Genomic DNA, 19,654 nt, shown 5'->3' on the forward strand with positions numbered 1-19,654 from the left:
CCTCTTTAGGAAGTTTGGTCCTCCAAACTTATTTACCTAAAGTCGAAAACAATTCTAGACATCGTTACCTCATTTCTTCTTCCCGTTTCCAAGTGGCTTTCTTTCCATAATGTTCCATCCATTCGACTTATACCATGGGAATAGTTTTGTTCCTTAATTGCTTGCTGATCAAGGATCCGAATAGGTTTTTCCTTATAAACCATATCATCATCTAGAGCAATGTATTGATAATCAATAACATAAGAAGGATCCTGAAGGTAGCCTCGTAACATTGACATGTGGAACACATTATGCACTTGCTCCATGCCCTGGTGGTCAATCAATTCAATAGGCAACCGGACCCAATCTCTTCAAAATTTGAAATGGGCCTATGTACCGAGGTGACAATTTCCCTTTTCTCCCAAACCTTGTGTGCCCTTTCATTGGAGTGACTTTGATAAAAACTTGTTCCCTAACCTCAAATTCTAAGTCTCTCCTTCTTTGATCCACATAACTCTTTTGTCGGCTTTGAGTGGTTTTCAATCTCTGTTGGATGATTTGGATCTTCTCTGTAGCAATTTGCATAATTCCAGGCCTAATTAATGCCCTGTCCCCAACTTCGGTCCAACAAATCGGAGTCTGACATTTTATCCCATATAAGGCTTCATATGGCGCCATCCCGATACTGGAGTGGAAACTGTTGTTATATGCGAATTTCGCCAACGGTAAATGAGTTTCCCAACTCTTACATTCCAAAACACACATCCAGAGCATGTCCTTTAACGTTTGTATAGTTCTTTCAGACTTCCTATCAGTTTGGGGATGAAATGCGGTACTAAGGCCTGTAGACACCCCATTTTTGACCGACCTCAAGACTTTGGCGTCATTGGTTGTGCACTAGATGATTGCACATGTTTGTGCTTGTTTTGGGCACCCGAGGGTCTCGGCTAAGTGCCTTGCCTTTGAGCCTCTTAACACTTTGTGTTTTGGCCTTGGTTTCTGGGCCAAACCTTGATCCCTCTTGCCTGAGGGAAGGGAAGGGCTTGCCGGCCACTTTTGGCATCTGCCAGCCACTTTTCTCTCTTGTAGGCCACTTGGAGTAGTCGGCCGGCTAGGAGAGGAAGCCGGCCGACCACCTTAACTGGCTGGCGGCCAATTTTTCTCCTTTTTAGATATTTTCAGATATTTTGAGCCAGCTGTTGGCCACTGAGCTCATCTTCTATACACGTGTATGGAGGGATGGAGCAAGCTTTTTTGCTTGCATGCTCTATATAAGGGGAGGTCCCTCCCCCTTTAGAGAGGTTCAAAAATTTCAGAGCTGAAATCTCTCTCTCTCTCTAGAATTCTCACTCTCTCTCTATATTGTGCTATATTGAGCTTAAAAGTGTGTTTTCTTCACATATTTGTACTAAGACACCTAGTCAAACACCTTCACTTTGGAGCTGAGGTCCATTGAAGCTTGATTTGAGGTCTTAGACTTTGTTTTGGCTCAGAATTGTTGCTGACTTGCTGCTGTTCTTCAAGGGTAAGCTTCTTCCCCTTTTAAACTTGTTTTTGTACACTAGTTTGGGCCACCTTTGCATGCTGTTTTGGCCTAGTTGTCAACTACAAAATAAACTCTATTTTTAAGTGTTAAAAATGTTGGTTTAAGTCCTTGTTGGAGTTAGGGGTGGTCCACCCTCTTTCATTGCTTATTTGCTAAGCTTTTGGGCCATCCTTTAAAGCTTTTGAAACCATCTCCTTTTGGCCCTTTAACCACTGAATTCCAGAGGAATTTCAGTGGTGGAAAGGTGGTTTTGAGGTCCAAAATGGGAGGGGGTGGTCCCCTCTCCTCTTGTCTTGCTTACATGTGTTGATGGCCTACAAAGTGAACATGTGTTTCTCCCTTTTTGAAGCTTAGTTCAAGCATGTTTTTGTGACTTTTTGGACCTGCTCTAACTCTATTTTTGGCTAGTTTGGCCACTTGTTGCTTATATCTTACACTTGTAGTGTAATCTTGCTTAATAGCCGTAAATGCCTAATGAGTTAGTCCATCATTCTAGCATGTGTTAGCTTGAATCCAGCACATTTTTGCTACTATTTTAGCATGCTTTAACTTTGTTTTAAGTGGTCTTGGCCATGTGAGACTTGTTGTGCATGGTTGTAGTGTAAAGGCCCTTGACTAGCTTTGAGTTTCAAAGTCTCTAGCATGATTTGCTTGAGTTGTTTGCATGCCTTAGCCTCATTTATCACATGATGTCAGTGTATATAGTGCAATCACACTCTCACATATTTCACTCTTTCATAGCTTTTGAGAGTTGTGCTTTATGCCTTGTTTATGAGCCAATACAAGAGCATGATTTTCTTGCTTTTCATGCTATCATCTTGGCACATTTTAGCCTCTGTTTTGATATATTTGAGGTCTTTCCAGAGTTAGGTTGGTCCTTTGAGTTTGATATTTCATGCTTCTAGAGTGATGCTCTTCACTAGCTTAATGTATTTAGCTTTTTGAGCATGCATTACATGAGTTGTTTGCATTGTTTTTTTTTAAGTCACTTAGCATGCTATCTTAGTGTTGAAATATGTGTCATTGCACTCTATTTTTTTTAAACTTTCATTCACCTTGAAAGTGGCCTTAAGCCCCTTGTTGGCATGAGCATGAACTTGAGGCATTCACGCCTAATGGTTTTAATCCTCCCTCGAAGATTTCTACTAACCAATAGCATGATACTTTCTTCATGCTCAAGGCACTCGAAGCTTAGGTCATCTTTCAAATTAGAGGACTTTGCACATTGAGCTTAACCGGTTAATGGATTAATTGGTAAGCTAAAACGAGAAAACAAGAATTGAGCAAAGTAAAACATGCCAAGATAACATATGTGTATTGCATTGCATGTGTTTGGATCGGACTTTAATCCAAACACAAGAAATGTGGCACGTTTCATACTCAAAGTGATGAAACGCGTCGCGTTTCTTGGTCGTTGTCACCCTTGATCGTGCATGATAGGGTGACGACACTTTGAGTCATATGTGCGCATTCACTAAGCTTGTACAAGCTTGGTTCTTGGGCCATCATACATTAAGATGCTTGATTGGTGGCTTGAGCATCAAGTACCACACTTCTTTGAGCTTAAGACATGATGAGGAGGGTGGTAGTACACACATGTCTTGCCAAATACATTGTCTTCGCCCTGTTGCTCTCTGTTGCAGCAAACGCAAAATTTTGGAAAGAGAAGTGGCCGGCCGGCCACTTGCACTAGCCTACCGACCACTTGTACTGGCCGGCCGGCCAGTTGAGGTAGCCTACCGACCAGTTGAGGTGGCCGGCAGGCCACCTGCAGGACAAATTGTCCAAAATGTTTCTGTGTTGGGGCAGATGCAACCTAGAAGTTCATATGATGTTCTGAGATCACCGCGAGTGCAAACAGAGGCAACTCATGGCAAGGCAATGCATTTTCGGGCAAAGCAAACCGAGCATGCATGTCTCCCTCCCCTCGAGGCCATTTTACTGCTTTAATTAGCTAGTTAATTTGCCATTTTCTGTAATTAATTTGTTAATGTGCTTAGTTAATTAATTCATTTTGTAATATTTAGCTAAGTTAGTTAATTAGTTGGTTTGTAATAGTTAGCTTAGCTTAGTGTAACTTAGCTCATTTATTCGGACCCTCCGTCGAGAGGGCGCATTGTTGTAACAAGCGTGCGTGTGGGTATGCATTTCTTCCAACCCCACGTCTTTCTCCCTTTTATTTAACCACTTTTGATGGTTAGATTAGGGATCATTTTCAATTAGCATACCTTAGGCTTGTATGTTTGCATCCATTCATTTGTCTTGCATGCACCGGGCTCGGCGCGTCATTCAAACTGCATTGTCATTTCAACACTTCTTTGAATATATGTTATCAAAGTGTTGCATTCATATGCCATCTTAGATAGCCGAGCCAATTTAATTGCATTTTTGCATGAGTTGCATTAGGCATTTTAACATTGTTAGGAATCATGCATATTTTTAACTATCTTCTGTTTTGGCTTATGTAGACACCCCATTTTTGACCATCCTTAAGACATGGATGTCACCGCTTGAACACTCAGTGATCATCCATGTTCGTGTTCGTCTTGAGTTCTCGGAGGTTTCGGTCGTGCGCCTTGCCTCAAGACCTCTTGAGTTGTTTGTTTTGTGCTTGGTTGTGCACCAAACACTTTTGTTTTTGCTTCTGAGGGTAGGGAATGGCTTGTTGGCCATCCCCACACCTCACCGGCCTTGGCTTGAGGCCACCGACCATGTTTTCTTGCTACCGGCCAAATATTTTGGTCGGTCGGCAATGTTTTTGGTCGGCCGGCCATTTTTGTTGGTCAATCGGCCATATTTTTCGGCCGACCCATTTCCATCTGCTTTTGGCAGATATTTTATGCCAGCTGTCATAGCTGGCATCCACATTACACCCCCTCCATACACGTGTATGGAGGGATTTGCTCCTTGCTTGGCTTCTCTTGGAAGCCTTAGAATTTGAGCCTCTATAAAGAGGGAGCCCCTCCTCCCTCCTCCAAGGTTCAGAAAAAATTAGGGTTAGAGAGGTTAGATATATTATTGTATCGATACTTCCTTGTTTGGTCTTGTTTTGTACTCAAAAGTGTGATATTGTCACATAATTGCACACAAACACCTAGCATCACACCATCCTTGGTTGTTAAGCCTCTAAGGAGTTGTTGTTAGGGTTCTTGGGCTGGTTTTGATCCAAGAAAGCAGCTGGAGTGGTGTTCTTGAAGAGGTTCTTCAAAGGTGAGAACCTACCTTCTTTATTTCCCTTTTTTGCATAAGCTTTTAGCCTATCTTTCTTATTGTTTTAAGCTTCAACTATAACTGATAAAAGTTCTGATTTTGTGTGTTTTAGAACTTTCTTTAAGGTCACTGTGAGGTTTGGGGTTGTCTCCCCCCTCCAAGGCCTTGTTAGGCCTTGTTTTAGGCCATACATTTTGGCCATTGTTTTGGTCTTTGCATAACCTCTCTACCACTAAAATCTAGAGGGTTTTCAGTGGTGAAGAGGTGGTTTTGAGGTCCAAAATAGGAGAGGGTCATCCCCTCTCCTTGTTGTCTTTAATGCTTGCATAAATGGCTTATGTGGTAGCATGTGTGCTTAGTTTGTTTTAGCTCCATTTCAGCATGTATTAGGCTTTGTTTTGCCATGATACACCTCTGTTTTGAGTTGGTTTAGACATGCCATGTATGCTTCATACACTTGTCTTGTAATCCCATGATTTGGCCTTAACATGCATCGTGTTGTAACATGTGTTTTAGCATGATTTTGGCTCAACTTCATGAAGCTTTTAGCCTTGTTGTAGCATGCTGAAGCTCTATTTTTCATTGTTTTGGTTACGCTTGCATTGTTTTGTATAGCCACCATGCAATCTAGCTTGTTAGCTTTGGGTATTGAATCCTCTAGCATGCTCTATGTGGATCATTTCAGTGGTTTGGCATCACTTAGAATGTTATTTCAGTCCATATTTCATGCTTATAAACTTATACTTATCACTCCTTTAATGTCTTAAAGAGTTTGTGTTTTATGCCTCATGAATGTGTCATTGTGTATGCCATCATGCTTAGGTCATTGGGATGCCATCTAAGTGGGTTTTTGGGTTCATTTTGACATGTCATAACTCTGTTTTGGGTTGCTTAAATCATGCCATGTTTGGTTGTATTAGGTGTAGTGTAACACCTCTTTGATGGCCTTGCATGCCTCATGATTTTGCCCCTTTGTTTTAGCTTGTTTTGGCTTTGGCCATTGCATGTTTTAGGCTCACTTTAGCATGATTTAGGACTGTTTTGGGTATACTTGCCATATGCTCTTCGTTTTGTGTAGTTTTGGTTCAAGTCCCTCAACTAGTCTTAGGCTTCAGTCTTGACCATGCCATGCTTGACTTGTTTATGTTATTTGGCATCACTCCTAGCTTCATTTCAGAGCATGTAATGTTGTCACATTTGCATGCTTTTCATTCCTTTTAAGTATGCTTAAAGGTTGCCCCTTTTGTGCTTAAAGTGATGGGCCATTAGCATGCATGTTTGTATGTGGGTTTGTCCCTTATCCCTTAGCATTTTGGTCGCTGATTTGGGCTTATTTGAGAGCTGCCCATTTTGGTTTAAGACCATTCCCGCATGTTGTTGCATGCTTGCCTTGCATGTTGTCGCATACTTGGCCTATTAATATGTTGTTGCATGCTTAAGCGATAGTACATTTGGCATGTATTCTTTTGGTTTTACGTTGCTTAACATGTTGTTACATGTTTGCCTCACATGTTGTTACATGATTGAACGAAGTCACATGCTTGTTCGCATGCTTGTCTTTGCATATTGTTATATGCTAATTGCCTTGTGTAACATTGTTGCTTGTATGCTCATTTTGCACCAGTATGCTCGCATGTTTAGGTTGCATAGCATCGAGCATGCATCCGTTGCCTCTTGATCAATCATGATAGAGGTTGGGGCCCCTTACGTGTTATGTGCATTTCATTCCATATTGATTTGCACACTTGGCTCCTTTAGCCATCACGCATCGAGATGCGAGATTGGTGGCCCGAGGGTCGAGAACCATACTCCTTTGAGTCTCAAACATGATAAGGAGGGTGGTGGTTCAAACATTGCTTTGAAAATGCACTGCCATGCTCTGTTTGTCCTCTGCTGCAGCAAAACAGGATTCTACAGGAAGAGATGGCCGGTCGACCATCTTCAGTGCCAGCCGACCATTAATTGTTAGCCAAGATTACCACAAATGGTTGTTGACCAGTTCCCCATGGCCGGTGGCCTCACCTCTTGGTCGGTGACCTCCCACAACCCTCAGGGAGTAGTTTAGAAGCAACTTTGAGCCTTGCGCAGTGTTCAGAGGTGCAGAACAGTGTAAATAGAGGCAACATGAGCATAGCGATGGATTTCCGAGCGAAGCCATACAAGCATGCATGCATCCCTCGTCTGGAGGCCGTTTCGACATTTTAATAACTTAGACTGGCTATTTATTTCGATTTGGTTGTGTAATTAATTAATTAGCTTGTTAGTTGATTAGTTAGTTGATTTGTATTATTTATTCAGTCCCTCCCTCGAGAGGGCGCAATTGTGTAATAAGCGTGCATGTGTGTGATGCATGTCTTCCAACCCCCACTTCTTTCTCCCTTTTATATAACCGCTTCTGATGGTTAGTTTTAGGACATATTTGATTTAGCATACCTTATGCTATGCATGTTTGCATTCATTCATTTGTATTGCATGCACCGGGCTCGGCTTAACATACTAACTGCATAGTATTTCAATTCCAACTTGAATATGTATATCAAATTGCCGCATATCATATGCCATCTTAGATTAGCCGAGCCTATTCTAATTGCATTTCGTATGTGTTGCATTAGCCATCTTAACATGGACTTGGATCATACATTTGATTACTAGCATGTTCTTGTTTTGGCTCGGAGTACACTGTGAGTGTTTATGCTTTAGCATCTTGCATGTGTGTAAGTGTTAACATGACAACATGCTTGCCATGAGGTTGATTGCTTATGTGATATAATTTCCTGAATGCCCGTGGGTGAAGGTTGGATTACTTGAATTGGAACAATTCATCAAATCTGCATTTTAGCCTATTTGCGAGTTGCAAACTTCAAACCATTTCCAAACAAACGGATATGCGATGCTTTGTTCCAAATTAGGTAATCTAGTCTATACTTGTGTGTTGTGCGCATCACATAGTAAATTCTAGCTAATTAACCGGAATAAGAACGCATGTGTTTTCAAAAACAAGATATCATTTTTAGTATTGGCCGATCTTTGATCAGGCGAGCGGGGGTGCTCATAGCTGACCTTCTCCAATCGTACCCAAGTTCCCGAGCTGAGGCAACTTTGGTGATGATGGACACGTGGCCTTAGGCAACGAGTCAGGGTTTCCTAAATTCTTCCAAAATAAAATATTTAGGTGGCGACTCTGTATCTGGCAAAGCAGTCCATGTTTGGCACTTCTTTCTTAAAAATCAGTTTTCCAAAAGGATTTGCCGGATTTGGACTCTTTGATAATTTATCAATCTCACATCGCACATTGTGAGATCAGATTAAGAACCGCGACATTTGAGTCTGAACTGTGGTAGCATAAATCCCGAGGGCGCGTCCACAGTTTCTGGCGACTCTGCTGGGGAGTTAGAGAACTTGACTCGAACTCATGATATCTTGTTTTGATTACACTTATGTGTCTCTTTGCATTGCATTTGCATTGGTGCGCCTAGGACACCGTGTTTGCCATCTTCTATTCCTGAATGGTCTGCCGGAGGCTCGCTTTGAGAAACGTGCCATAAGGCTAACCGGTTACGGGCTCTGCCACGATGGGAACACAAACCCCGATTTTCACCGAGGCACCCTTTTGACCATTCGACCTAGTGCATATTCGGAATCCATAGTGAATATTGCAAACTAGGACAGGTTGCTTACCCGATTATAGGTTGTTTGAAACCGCTGCATGCGTAGTGAAACCCTAGCTCCTGACAAAATAGGACAGGGAAACCTTACCCCTCCATAGGGGTGTTTTTACTCTCACTTGTTTGTTATGTACTTCAGAGTTGACCTCTACAGGGAATACACATATCAGTCTGCAAGTCTGGGCATCAGGCCTGTGGGCATTAGTGTTCTGAGAATTAGTTATACCTGCGGGTATCAGATTCAGATTTGGGGCAGTAATTTAGGGAAACAGTGATCAGTGGTCGAATATAGTTATTCAGCTATACTTATGTCTGTTCTAGTAAAATTGGGCTGAGATCATGCCTACTTTCTCTTTCAGTTCAGAGATTCAGTTTGGAGCAGCCAGTGTTCTCCTTTGTTGAGGCAAGACCAGTCAAGGCTTACCGGTTCACCTGCTCCGTCAGTCAGCGGTTACATCATCTCTGTTCAGTTCAGCGGATTTATGATGACACAAAATTCAGAGGAAATTGTGATTATGGCAGCTGCATTGGACCAATGAATCATCTTTCAGGATGAGACCAATGTTGAAATACCACATCCGCCTAGGTCGCCTGTCACACACCCGATCTGGACGCCCCAGTTGTTTCAAACTCGTGAGCCCACCACGTTTGAGTTGATAGGAATGATTGGCGACCTCCAAAGGTCTGTGGCTGACCTCGCCTATGGAATGTCAGCTTCGCCACCAACCACATCGTATGTCGGGAACTTCATGCCGCAGGAGCCCCCGCTACTGGGGCGAATTGTAATTGAGCTCAGCCAATCTGAAGCTGTCTCAAACTCCGGCAATGATGTATCAATGACAACGGGGCTTCGCACTAAAGCAACAACCCAAACCTCCCACCAAGCTGAGGCTAGTGGAAAGAACAAGATGAAGATGGACGCTGATCCCTACGAACAACTTCAGTAAGCTGTTGAGGCTTTAAATGTCGAGGGGTTGAATAAGTAACAAGTACTTGCGGTTTTGGCTAAGACTGTGGAAGACATCTTCCCCACTTAGACCGAGAGTAGTTCAAGCTAGAGGGAAAATCGGGATAAGGACCATCGCACTGGAACTGTTCCTGCCAATCCTAACCCTATGTCCAAAAAAGATCAGAGAGCCAAGGCAGCACCTGCCGATCCCTTTGCTAGTGCATCCAGCAAAAGTCCATAGACTTCGAAGTATTTGCCCCGAGGTCGCAGAGTCTTCCATGCCCTCTACATGCCTTTGTCTAAGGCACTTCAAATCCTGGTTGAAAAGGGGCACCTTAAACCCCTCGAGCCTCGACCTCTCTCAAGTAACCACCTTCTCTCACATGATGCTACTCAGTACTGCGCGTACCACCAGCAAACCGGTCACAGCACCAACAATTGCTTCCACCTTCACCACGAAGTGCAAGATTTGATTGACAATGAAGTCATCCTCCCGCCGAGCTCAGCAAAGTCTATCAGCACTGGATTGGTAGATTTCGAGGATAATACAAGTATGTGATCAGGGGTAGGTCCACCTACGGGTGGCGTCCAGTTTACTTCAGATGTGGCGTATGGCACGCACTATTTTTGAACATTTGTGAATGCTAGTTTTGTGTTTTCTGACTTGGGTATTCAGTCAGTTTTGTTGTCTTGTATATAGTCAATCTTTTTGTATTATATCAGTTGGGTCTGTCTTATTGTATCGAGTCAATCCTGTTATATAGAAGTTAGGTGATTCCGGGGATGTTACCTCGGACCTCATTTGCTTGTTTTGTGTTTGTCTTTTTGCTTTCTTCTGAGTTTGTCTCTGCTGTGGAGCCAGTTGCAATCAGGAAATTTGAACGAAACAGTTGTGACTATCATGTTTTTGTGCCTATTACTACTTTGAGCCAATTGTGCCAGCAAGTTTAGAATGAAACGGCAGTACACTTCACCTACTCTTCTGCGCCTTGAAATTATTGCATTGACCTAAGTTTTTCAAAAATTTTTGAACACTGTGATGAAAACGAAGAGGAAGGAATTCCTTGGGATTTGCAAAATTTGATCAACTTGAGAGAAAGAGAGGCATGCTAAGCCCTTGATGAAAGAGATCATGTTTGTTAACATGAGTACTGAGAAGGATCCTGGCTTGATCCAGATTGGTTCTACATTGTCTTCAGCGCGAGCGACTTGTCGCTTTCTTAAAAGATTTCAAAAAACATTTTGCACGGTCCCGCGAAGACCTGTGTGGAATCGCTCTTGAGATTGTGTAGCTTAGGATATCTCTTAGCCCCGAGACTCGACCCCTCACTTTCAAACCTTGAACCTTAATTCAGAATGTGCAAGGTCAACCACAATGTGAGGCCTATGTGGCCAGATTCGAAGCAGCCCTTGAACTAGGGGCAAGGAAAGTCAGATCAAGAAGGTCAGACGTCGTCAAAAGAAAGCTTGTGAAGCTAGATCAGAAGCACCCCTCGAACTAGGGGCAAAAATGTCAGATGTGCTCGAACAGTCAAAAATTGGGATGTTTCTCAAGTTAACAATGATCGGCAAGAATGCCAAATCCCAGAAGGGAGGAAAGAAGAAAATATTGCTGAAGGATAACTGAGTTCCTATCCACAACACTGGGAGCAAATCCAGCCCCCATTGGATAGACTCCGATATCATCAGCAAACAACAGCCACTCTCCTGGATTCAGATGGCTTCAAGATCTCAAAACCATTTGACATGGACAAAGCTACAATTTTACCCTTGAGAGGCTCGCTGGGCTGAAAACCCAGAAGGGTGACCCACGCAAAAGTTAGAGCAAGAAAAAATGCAAAGAATGAAAAAAGAACAAAAAGAATTGAAAAGAAAAGAAGAACAAAGCTCGCAAGGTTGAAAACCCAGAAGGGCGGCCTTGGCAAAAGTTAGAGCGTAAAAAGAGAGGTTAATACCCGAGTGTCCTTTAACCGGAACTACGTAAGGCTTGATTCTCATGTTTGGGATACGTAGGCAACTTCATTCTGAAGTCTAGCCACAAACACTTCCAAATTGATTGTGTCCATGCAATGGTTTTCATCATCTTTGTTTTCTCTATATCCGAGAGTTCGGTTGTGATCGTCACTCTGAAGGCTAATTACAATGCGCTACGGTGCTATCCAAACAAGGGGCAACTTTCCGTTGCCATACAGTGTGTTGCGGTACTATTCAAACAAGGGGCAACTTGCCGTTGCCGTGCAGTGTCCTTCAGACAAGGGGCAATTTTCCATTGCTTCCGATTCGAGGTTGCGCATCTTGAGAGTAGGTTCCGTGCTCGTTGAGCAGTGGCCGTTTGCAAAAGTAGTTTTTGAGAATTTTTACTAAGGCTGACTAATTCTCTCGAAAATTATTCTATTTTTCCAAAACCGGACCATTTTCTTGGACAAAAAGGAAAATTTTCAGTGCTCACAATCTAACTTGCATGTTTTTAAATCAGAAAGTTGAACGAGTATGTTAATCTAACTTTCATATTGGTCAAAATTGTTTTAGTAGAAAACCAAAACAAAAAAATGGTCAAAATGATGAACTAAGGACACAGTTAAGTCAGGTGTTCTGTCTTTTCCCCCATTGTCAACATACTTGCCAGAAAGGGCACTCTACCTGCCAAAGAAAGGCATAGCGGAAGCTAACAGAAAAGGGTCAAAAGCTCTCGTATCCTCCGACCAGCGAGGTGTCAAGCCAAGCGCGAAGCGCCAATTGGAATGGATGAAAATACTCCACTCCCTTATTCGTGACACCGACTAGACGTCACCGGAAGAAATAGGCGCGAGCTGGTAATGTTGGGCATGAACCCACAACTTCTTGTTTATCCATCAAACCACCCAGGGGAGGGATAAAAAAATGAGAGATTGAAGAATAGAGAGATGTGCGTTGAGAAAAAGTGAGAAAAGGGCTTTTCAAAAAAACAGAGATTGAGTGCCAGAGTGATGTGAGAATCACAAATGAGAAAGGGTGGGAAATAATATCCGAAGAAACTGGCTCCTCGCAAATTGAGTCCGAGCGTCGTGTCTTTTGTTTTTGTTTGTCTCAATTCTTGTCTTGAGTCGTTTTAAGTGTCTGTGTTTGTCTTTAGGTTGTTTACCTTTTGTTTTCCTTTGTTGAGTCTTTTTCACTGTATTCAGTCGTAGGATTAATACCCGATTGAGAATTCATTTCTCGATTTTCAAAATGAATCGTTTTATGCTTAGAGTGCTGTGCCATTCTCCACGTTTGTTCTTCCACATTTGGAGCATCTGAGTATGTTTCAACTTCTTCCAATCCCATCTTCGCATCCCGTCTGTTCGGATTGAACTGTTTGTTCAGAATTAACTGTGTGCCAAATAAACCAAGCGCTGTGTTATGAGCCGTGTGTTCAGAATGAGCAGTATGTTGTATGAGTTGCTTTGTTGTTAGTCGGTTCACCACCCGATTATTACGATACAAGTGTTTAATTTTCAGACAAAAGTTCAATCTCATTTACATTGTTGTGTAAAGTGATGCGATGCGATGAATAAAATGTGTAAATATAACTCTTTTTCGAACAAAAAGCTTGTTTCATTCCATTATCTTTTCAAGTACATAGTTTTGAGGAAAATAAAAGCTGCCTGAGGCAGTACAAAGTGCTCAAACTACTAGCTAAAAGGAAAATAAAACAAAAAGAAAGAAAAGCAGCAAAAGCCTAGATTAGCAGCAACTGGTCTCAAGCATGAGAGTCTGTCCTCGTCCTCTTTCTGGACGAAGGTCCAGGAGCATCGTCGCCGGCCCCACCATCTGAGCCCAAGCCTGAGTCATCTCCAGTCTCATCCTCAGACGACTCTGCCTCTGCCTCTGTCTCGGACTCATCATCATCTGTAATCGGTGCCCGTGAGCTACTCCCAACATGAGTGCGCCTCGCTTTGGTGCGGGGGGATACTGTGGTCCCTCGCCCTGCTCTCTCTCCTCCTCGGGCAGACACGGATGGTCCTACTGGAGCACCCCCTGCAGCTGGTATCTGGAATGGGGGCTAAAAAGGACAAATGGTAAATACATCAGTTATGCTACGCAAAGTAGAGTATTCATACTGAATGCAGTGTATGAGTACAGTGTATGAATGCCGTGAGCATTGTATCAGAACAGAATGCAACGTATGAGTACAGTGTATGAATGCTGTGAGCAGTGTATCAGAACAGAATACAGTATATGAGTATAGGGTATGAATATTGTGAGCAGTGTGTCAGTACAGAATGCAGTGATTGAGTGTAGTGTATGAATACCGTGAGCAATGCTGTGAACAATTCGTGAGTTACAGTGTATCAAAGCCGTGAGGGCCGCGTATCAAGTGCCATGTTGACAGTGTGATGCATTAGATTATGTGTGAAACAGATTATGCACAATTTGAGATTGTGGTTGAAAGAGCTTACTGGGATACTGTAAATAGCCAGCAGGTCGAGGCTCCGCTGTAGCATCCCCATCACGGAAGTAGTCAACTCCAAAGACTGGCGAGTGTACTCGGCAGAAGTCTGCAAGAGTGTTAGAAACATCAGTATTCTGCGGAACATCAAGAGAAATGAAATGAGACGACTGTACAAGATGCGAAATGCAGTAGTACATACCGGAGGCAAGCCGTAGAATCCGACTAGCTCGTGATCAGGCGGAGGGGGAACGATGGGGATCTGGTAAGGCTCACACCCTGCCCTCGGCATGTCATCATAGTAGGCAGCTCGAGCCACCCAGCTCCCTGCCCTCTCCGGGACCCACTCCTACCTCAGGCCTGAGGTGCTCGCGATACTCCTGCTGGCGCTGCTGGTCTCTCTCTCTCAACTCGGCCAGCACCGGTCAAAGGCCGCATGATATAGGTCTAGACGAACTCCGTATAGTCGCCCTCGTCTACAATGCGCTCATGGCTCCAGCCGATAGTGTAACTCATCATCTCCGCTAAGGTATACCTCTCGGTGTACCTTGTGTGGATATGAGGAGGTGCTAGAACCGGCAGCTCTGGCATGCCCAAGGTCTGTCGCAAGAAGCGCTCCCTAAAGTACCAGGCACGGCAAATCGGGCCCTCTAACAAGACTCTAAATCGGGCAGTCTCCTGACCGCCGACATACTGCTCCCGAACTGCGATGGGCAACGAGGCCCACGGCTGCTAGGTGATCTTTAAATAGCAGTAAATACAGTTTGTTATCAGTTATTTAAGGTACATTGCAAAGAAAAGCTAATAACCTAAAATGTTTGACATACCTCGGCTGCGGTGATGGTGTCAAAGTAGCGGCGGAAGAATATGAAGGGCTCCCGCTGCTTCCGCTCGCATCTCACGTCAAAGCGATGGGAAAATGGGACCATGGAGGGCATCTCCTTGTCTGATACTGGGGCAAGCCTCGGAAAGTAGGCATACACCCACAACTACAGAACGAAACAGAGCAGACATGAGTAGGCTTATCAGATAAAGCAGTATACAGATAAAAGCAGAAATCAGAGAATAGTGTGCAGTGTATTGTGCAATGTGTGTGCAGTATGTTGTGTAGTGTGTGCAATGTACAGTCAGTGTAGAACAAATTGCGTGTGCACAGTGTGTATGGTGTACAGATAATGAAAAGCAGAATCGAAAAGACAAGAAGGGAATGTGTACCTCCCAGGCTTGCCAATAGCCTCCAAGCAACTGTCCGCTACGGCAGGACGATGAGCTCATGTAACCATAGAGAGTGGCCAAGCCGGCTCCACCCCAGTCATAAAGGCGGATCCGCGCTACGTCCACAAGCGCGCTCAGTAGATAGAGGGCGACGGTGTTCGTCCAGTCGGCGAAAAGTGTGGTCCCTAGCAGAAACATGATAAAACCGCAGGCGTACTGCCCTCCTCCTCCGGGGTAGTAGGCTCCTGGATCCGAAAATGGTCCTCGAACCATGAATACCTTACAAACCCTGGCCGGGCAAGAGGTGGTCGATCGCCGAGCAGGTACATCTGAGCGGCGTCCCACTCCTCCATATCCATATCAAAGGGGATCGAATCACCCTCTACCCCGATGTCGATGAGCATCGAGAAATCAAAGGGAGTCATCGTCATCTCCCCGGTGGCAGAAAGGTGGAAAGAGTCGGTGGTGTCCCATTACCTCTCCACCAGAGCAGCAAGGAGGGGCCTACTCACAGTGAGGCGCGAAAGTCCCATGCAAAAAGTCCCAAAGCTGGCCCAGTCAACAATACGATGGACCGCATCGGGCAGCTCCATATACCAACCTCTGGCAGCAGTATTCCCATACCCCCGGAAGGCATGGGAATCTCCCTATGATCAAAATAAACAATTACGAAGCAGTGTTACAAATATAGTGTTGAATACACTCTGAATTGATGAAAGTACAGCATGTTTACACGTGTTCAGATTCAAACAGATATCGGGTGCGGGTGTGCTCGCAGTGAACTACAGCATGTGATGTATCAGTGTGTTTGAGTGGTTCAGTTGAGAATCCAGCGTGTGTACACGTGTTCAGATTCAAACAGGTATCGGGTACGGGTGTGCTCGTAGTGAACTACAGCATGCAATGTACTAGTGTGTCTGAGTTAAGCAGTTAAAGAACAGAATCAACTATCGCAGTTATGTGTTCCACATTGCAGAAAATGAAACAAAGAAGGGTGTACCTCAGAAGTACCATAGGACAGATGTGACTCTGGCTCGCGCAGCAGAAGCTCCAGTGGCACGCGTTGCTCATAGCTCCTGAAGTGACGGAGGCGGTCAGAAGGAAGCACGTGTATCGCCGGCCTGTAGGCTGCCGGATCGAACGGCCGGATGTGAAAAGGTAGGAGCTCGGCCTCAGGGTCCATGTCTAACTCTAGGGGAGCCCCACCGCTTGGAATATCGTCTGCCATCTCAAGAATAGTGTGAAAATGGCTGAAAGTGTGAAAACCAGGCAAGAATGTGAAAAGTCAACCCAAAAGTCAACCCCGAGAGGGTGAAAAATGGAAGGAAAGGTCGGGGTGTGGAAAAGGCATGAAGATCAAGGTATGACTCAGGGAAAACAAACCCCAAATGGTGGAAACCAAGAAAAATGCACCGAAACCAAGATTTGTTCGGTTCAAAATGTGCGAAATAGGGAGGTTTTCGCGAATCGAACGACGAAAAGGGCGCTAAAACACGGTAAAAACACCAACCGAGGGTTGGAAAATCACCTAGGGAGATAGGGGAGAGGTTTTCGAGCTTGTGAGAAGTGAAAATATGGGGTTTGGAATCCCATATTTAAAGACCCGTGGCCAAAGGACAAAACTGCCCCGATACAGCAATTTTTGGCCGGTTGACCAAATTGTTAGTCGGTCAGCCAAATATTTGGCCGGTGACCTTATTTCGTGGCTGATGGATGGCCGATGGTCTTCCCCGGTGGCCGGTGCATCTCCTACACCCTTGTTTGGGTCATTTATGAGGTTGTGGACCATCATTACTCAAGACAGTGCAAGAAAGTGCATTTTTAAAGCTCAACCGGTCTCCGTGTTGACCTCGAGCCGTGTCTTCTGTGCGTGGCACTTGATACGTACGAGATGTATCCATTTTTTTCATATCCTTTTGTCTCTTGAGAGATTCGGAAATTGCTTTACATGCGTTGCATTACAACGTTTTGTTGTGAGCGCGCGTTGGTTATACGTCATTTCACTCGCGTTGTTATGCACACATTTTGTGCGTTGTCGCACACGCCATACATGCATTATCATGCATTTTCCTTATCTCGCATTGTCATGCGCACGCCATACATGCATTATCATGCGTGTTCCTTATCATGCATTGTCATGCGCACCTTACATGCATTGTCATGCATCTCCCTTATCTCGTATTGTCATGCGCATTTCATTCACATTTTCGTGCATTTCTTTACTTTGCATTGTCATGCATTTCCTTATCTCGTATTGTCATGTGCACGCCATACATGCATTATCATGCATTTTCCTTATCTCGCATTGTCATGCGCACGCCATACATGCATTATCATGCGTGTTCCTTATCACGCATTGTCATGCGCACCTTACATGCATTGTCATGCATTTTTCTTATCTCGCATTGTCATATGCATTGTCATGCATGTTCCTTATCACATATCGTCATGCGCACCTCACATGCATTGTCATGCATTTTCCTTATCACGCATCGTCATGCGCACCTTACATGCATTGTCATGCATTTTCCTTATCTCGCATTGTCGTGTGCACCTCACATGCATTGTCATGCATGTTCCTTGTCACACATTGTCATGTACACCTCATTTGCATTGTCATGCATGTTTCTTGTCACGCATTGTCATGTGCACCTCATTTGCATTATCATGCATTTCCTTATCATGCATTGTCATGTGTTTCCTTATCATGCATTGTCGTGCATATCTCTCATGCATTGTCACGCATTTCCTCATCATGCACATTTCCTTATCATGCATTGTCATGCATATCTTTATCATGCATTGTCATGCATGTCTCTTCTGCATTATCATGCAATTTAGTATATGCATTGTTATGCATTTCAACAAACGTGCATTGTCATGCATCTCTTGTATGCATTGTCATGCATTTTGAATAACTCGCATTGTTATGCATCTTCCATTTGCATCATCATGCATGTCAATCTCTCGCATTGTCGCATATTTCATGTGCATTGTCTTGCAGCCCTCTAACTTGCATTGTTTTGCACGTTCCTTCTCCAAAACACCGGGATACGTCCCTATGTCCCCCCCTTCTTCTTATTTTTGGGTACACCGGGATATGTCCCTATGTTTCCCTTTCTTTGGATAAGAGCATTCGGAACATGTTCCGATGCCTAACTCTTCAACACTCGCGTGCTGCGTGTGGACGTATCTAACATTTTCTCCACTCGCGTGCCGCGTGTGGACGTAACTCTAAACTTTTCTCCACTCGCGTACTGCGTGTGGACGTATCTAACTTTTCTCTACTCGCGTGCCGCGTGTGGACGTAACTCTAACCACTTCTCCACTCGCGCTGCGTGTGGACGTATCTAACTTTTCTCCACTCGCGTGCCGCGTGTGGACGTATCTAACTTTTCTCCACTCGCGTGCCGCATATGGACGTAACTAACCCTTACAAACCCCTTTCTCTCCTTGTTGCATTGTTACACACATTGCATTCATTTTCGCGTGTGCTTTACTTACATGTGTTCATGTATTTTTCTGGAGGTTACACATTGCTTGCGTTTTCGCACATGCTTTACTTACATGTGTTCATTCCTGCTATACACATTGCATGCGTTTCCGCGTGTGCCTTACTTACATGTGTATATTTGTTTTGCTTTACACATTGCATGCGTTTCCACGTGTGTTTTACTTACATGTGTTCATGCATTTTTCTGGAGGTTACACATTGCTTGCATTTTCGTGCATGCTTTACTTACATGTGTTCATTCCTGCTATACACATTGCATGCGTTAGCGCGCATGATTTACTTACATGTGTATATTTGTTTTTCTTTACACATTGCATGCGTTTCCGCGTGTGTTTTACTTACATGTGTTCATGCATATTTTCAGGAGGTTACACATTGCTTGCGTTAGCGCGCTTGCTTTACTTACATGTGTTCATTCCTACTATACACATTGTATGCATTTCCGCGCGTGCTTTACTTACATATGTATATTTGTCTTGCTGTACACATTACATACGTTTCCGCGTGTGCTTTACTTACATGTGTTCATGCATATTTTTAGGAGGTTACACATTGCTTGTGTTAGCGCGCATGCTTTACTTACATGTGTTCATTCCTGCTATACACATTACTTGCGTTAGCGCGCATGCTTTACTTACATGTGTTCATTCCTACTACACACATTGCTTGCATTAGCGCGCATGCTTTACTTACATGTGTACATTTTATTCCTTACTTTACACATTGCTTGCGTTGTCGCGCATGCTTTAATTACATGTGTTTATGCTTATCTTCACAATTGCCTTACACATTGTACATGTTGTCGCATGTGCTTTACTTACATGTGTACATTTTATTCTTTGCTTTACACATTGCATGCGTTTCTGCGTGTGCTTTACTTACATGTGTATACTTTTCCTCACCTTCACACATTGTATACGTTGTCGCGTATGCTTTACTTACATGTGTTTGTGCCTTCATAGTATTATTATGCTTGTCCCAAATCGCATTGTTATGCATCCTACTCGGCTTACGTTGTCACGCATGCCCTCCTCGTATTGTCATACTCCCTTCCGCATTGTCATGCGTCGCACTTAGGTTGCATTGTTTTGCATCCATTCCGCATTGTTATGCGTCATCCTTAGGTTGTATTATCTTGCATCCTCCCACCTGCGTTGTCCCGCACGTT

This window comes from Camellia sinensis, chromosome 8, assembly GCF_055761805.1.
Source record: "Camellia sinensis isolate YWXY chromosome 8, ASM5576180v1, whole genome shotgun sequence".
NCBI lineage: Eukaryota > Viridiplantae > Streptophyta > Magnoliopsida > Ericales > Theaceae > Camellia > Camellia sinensis.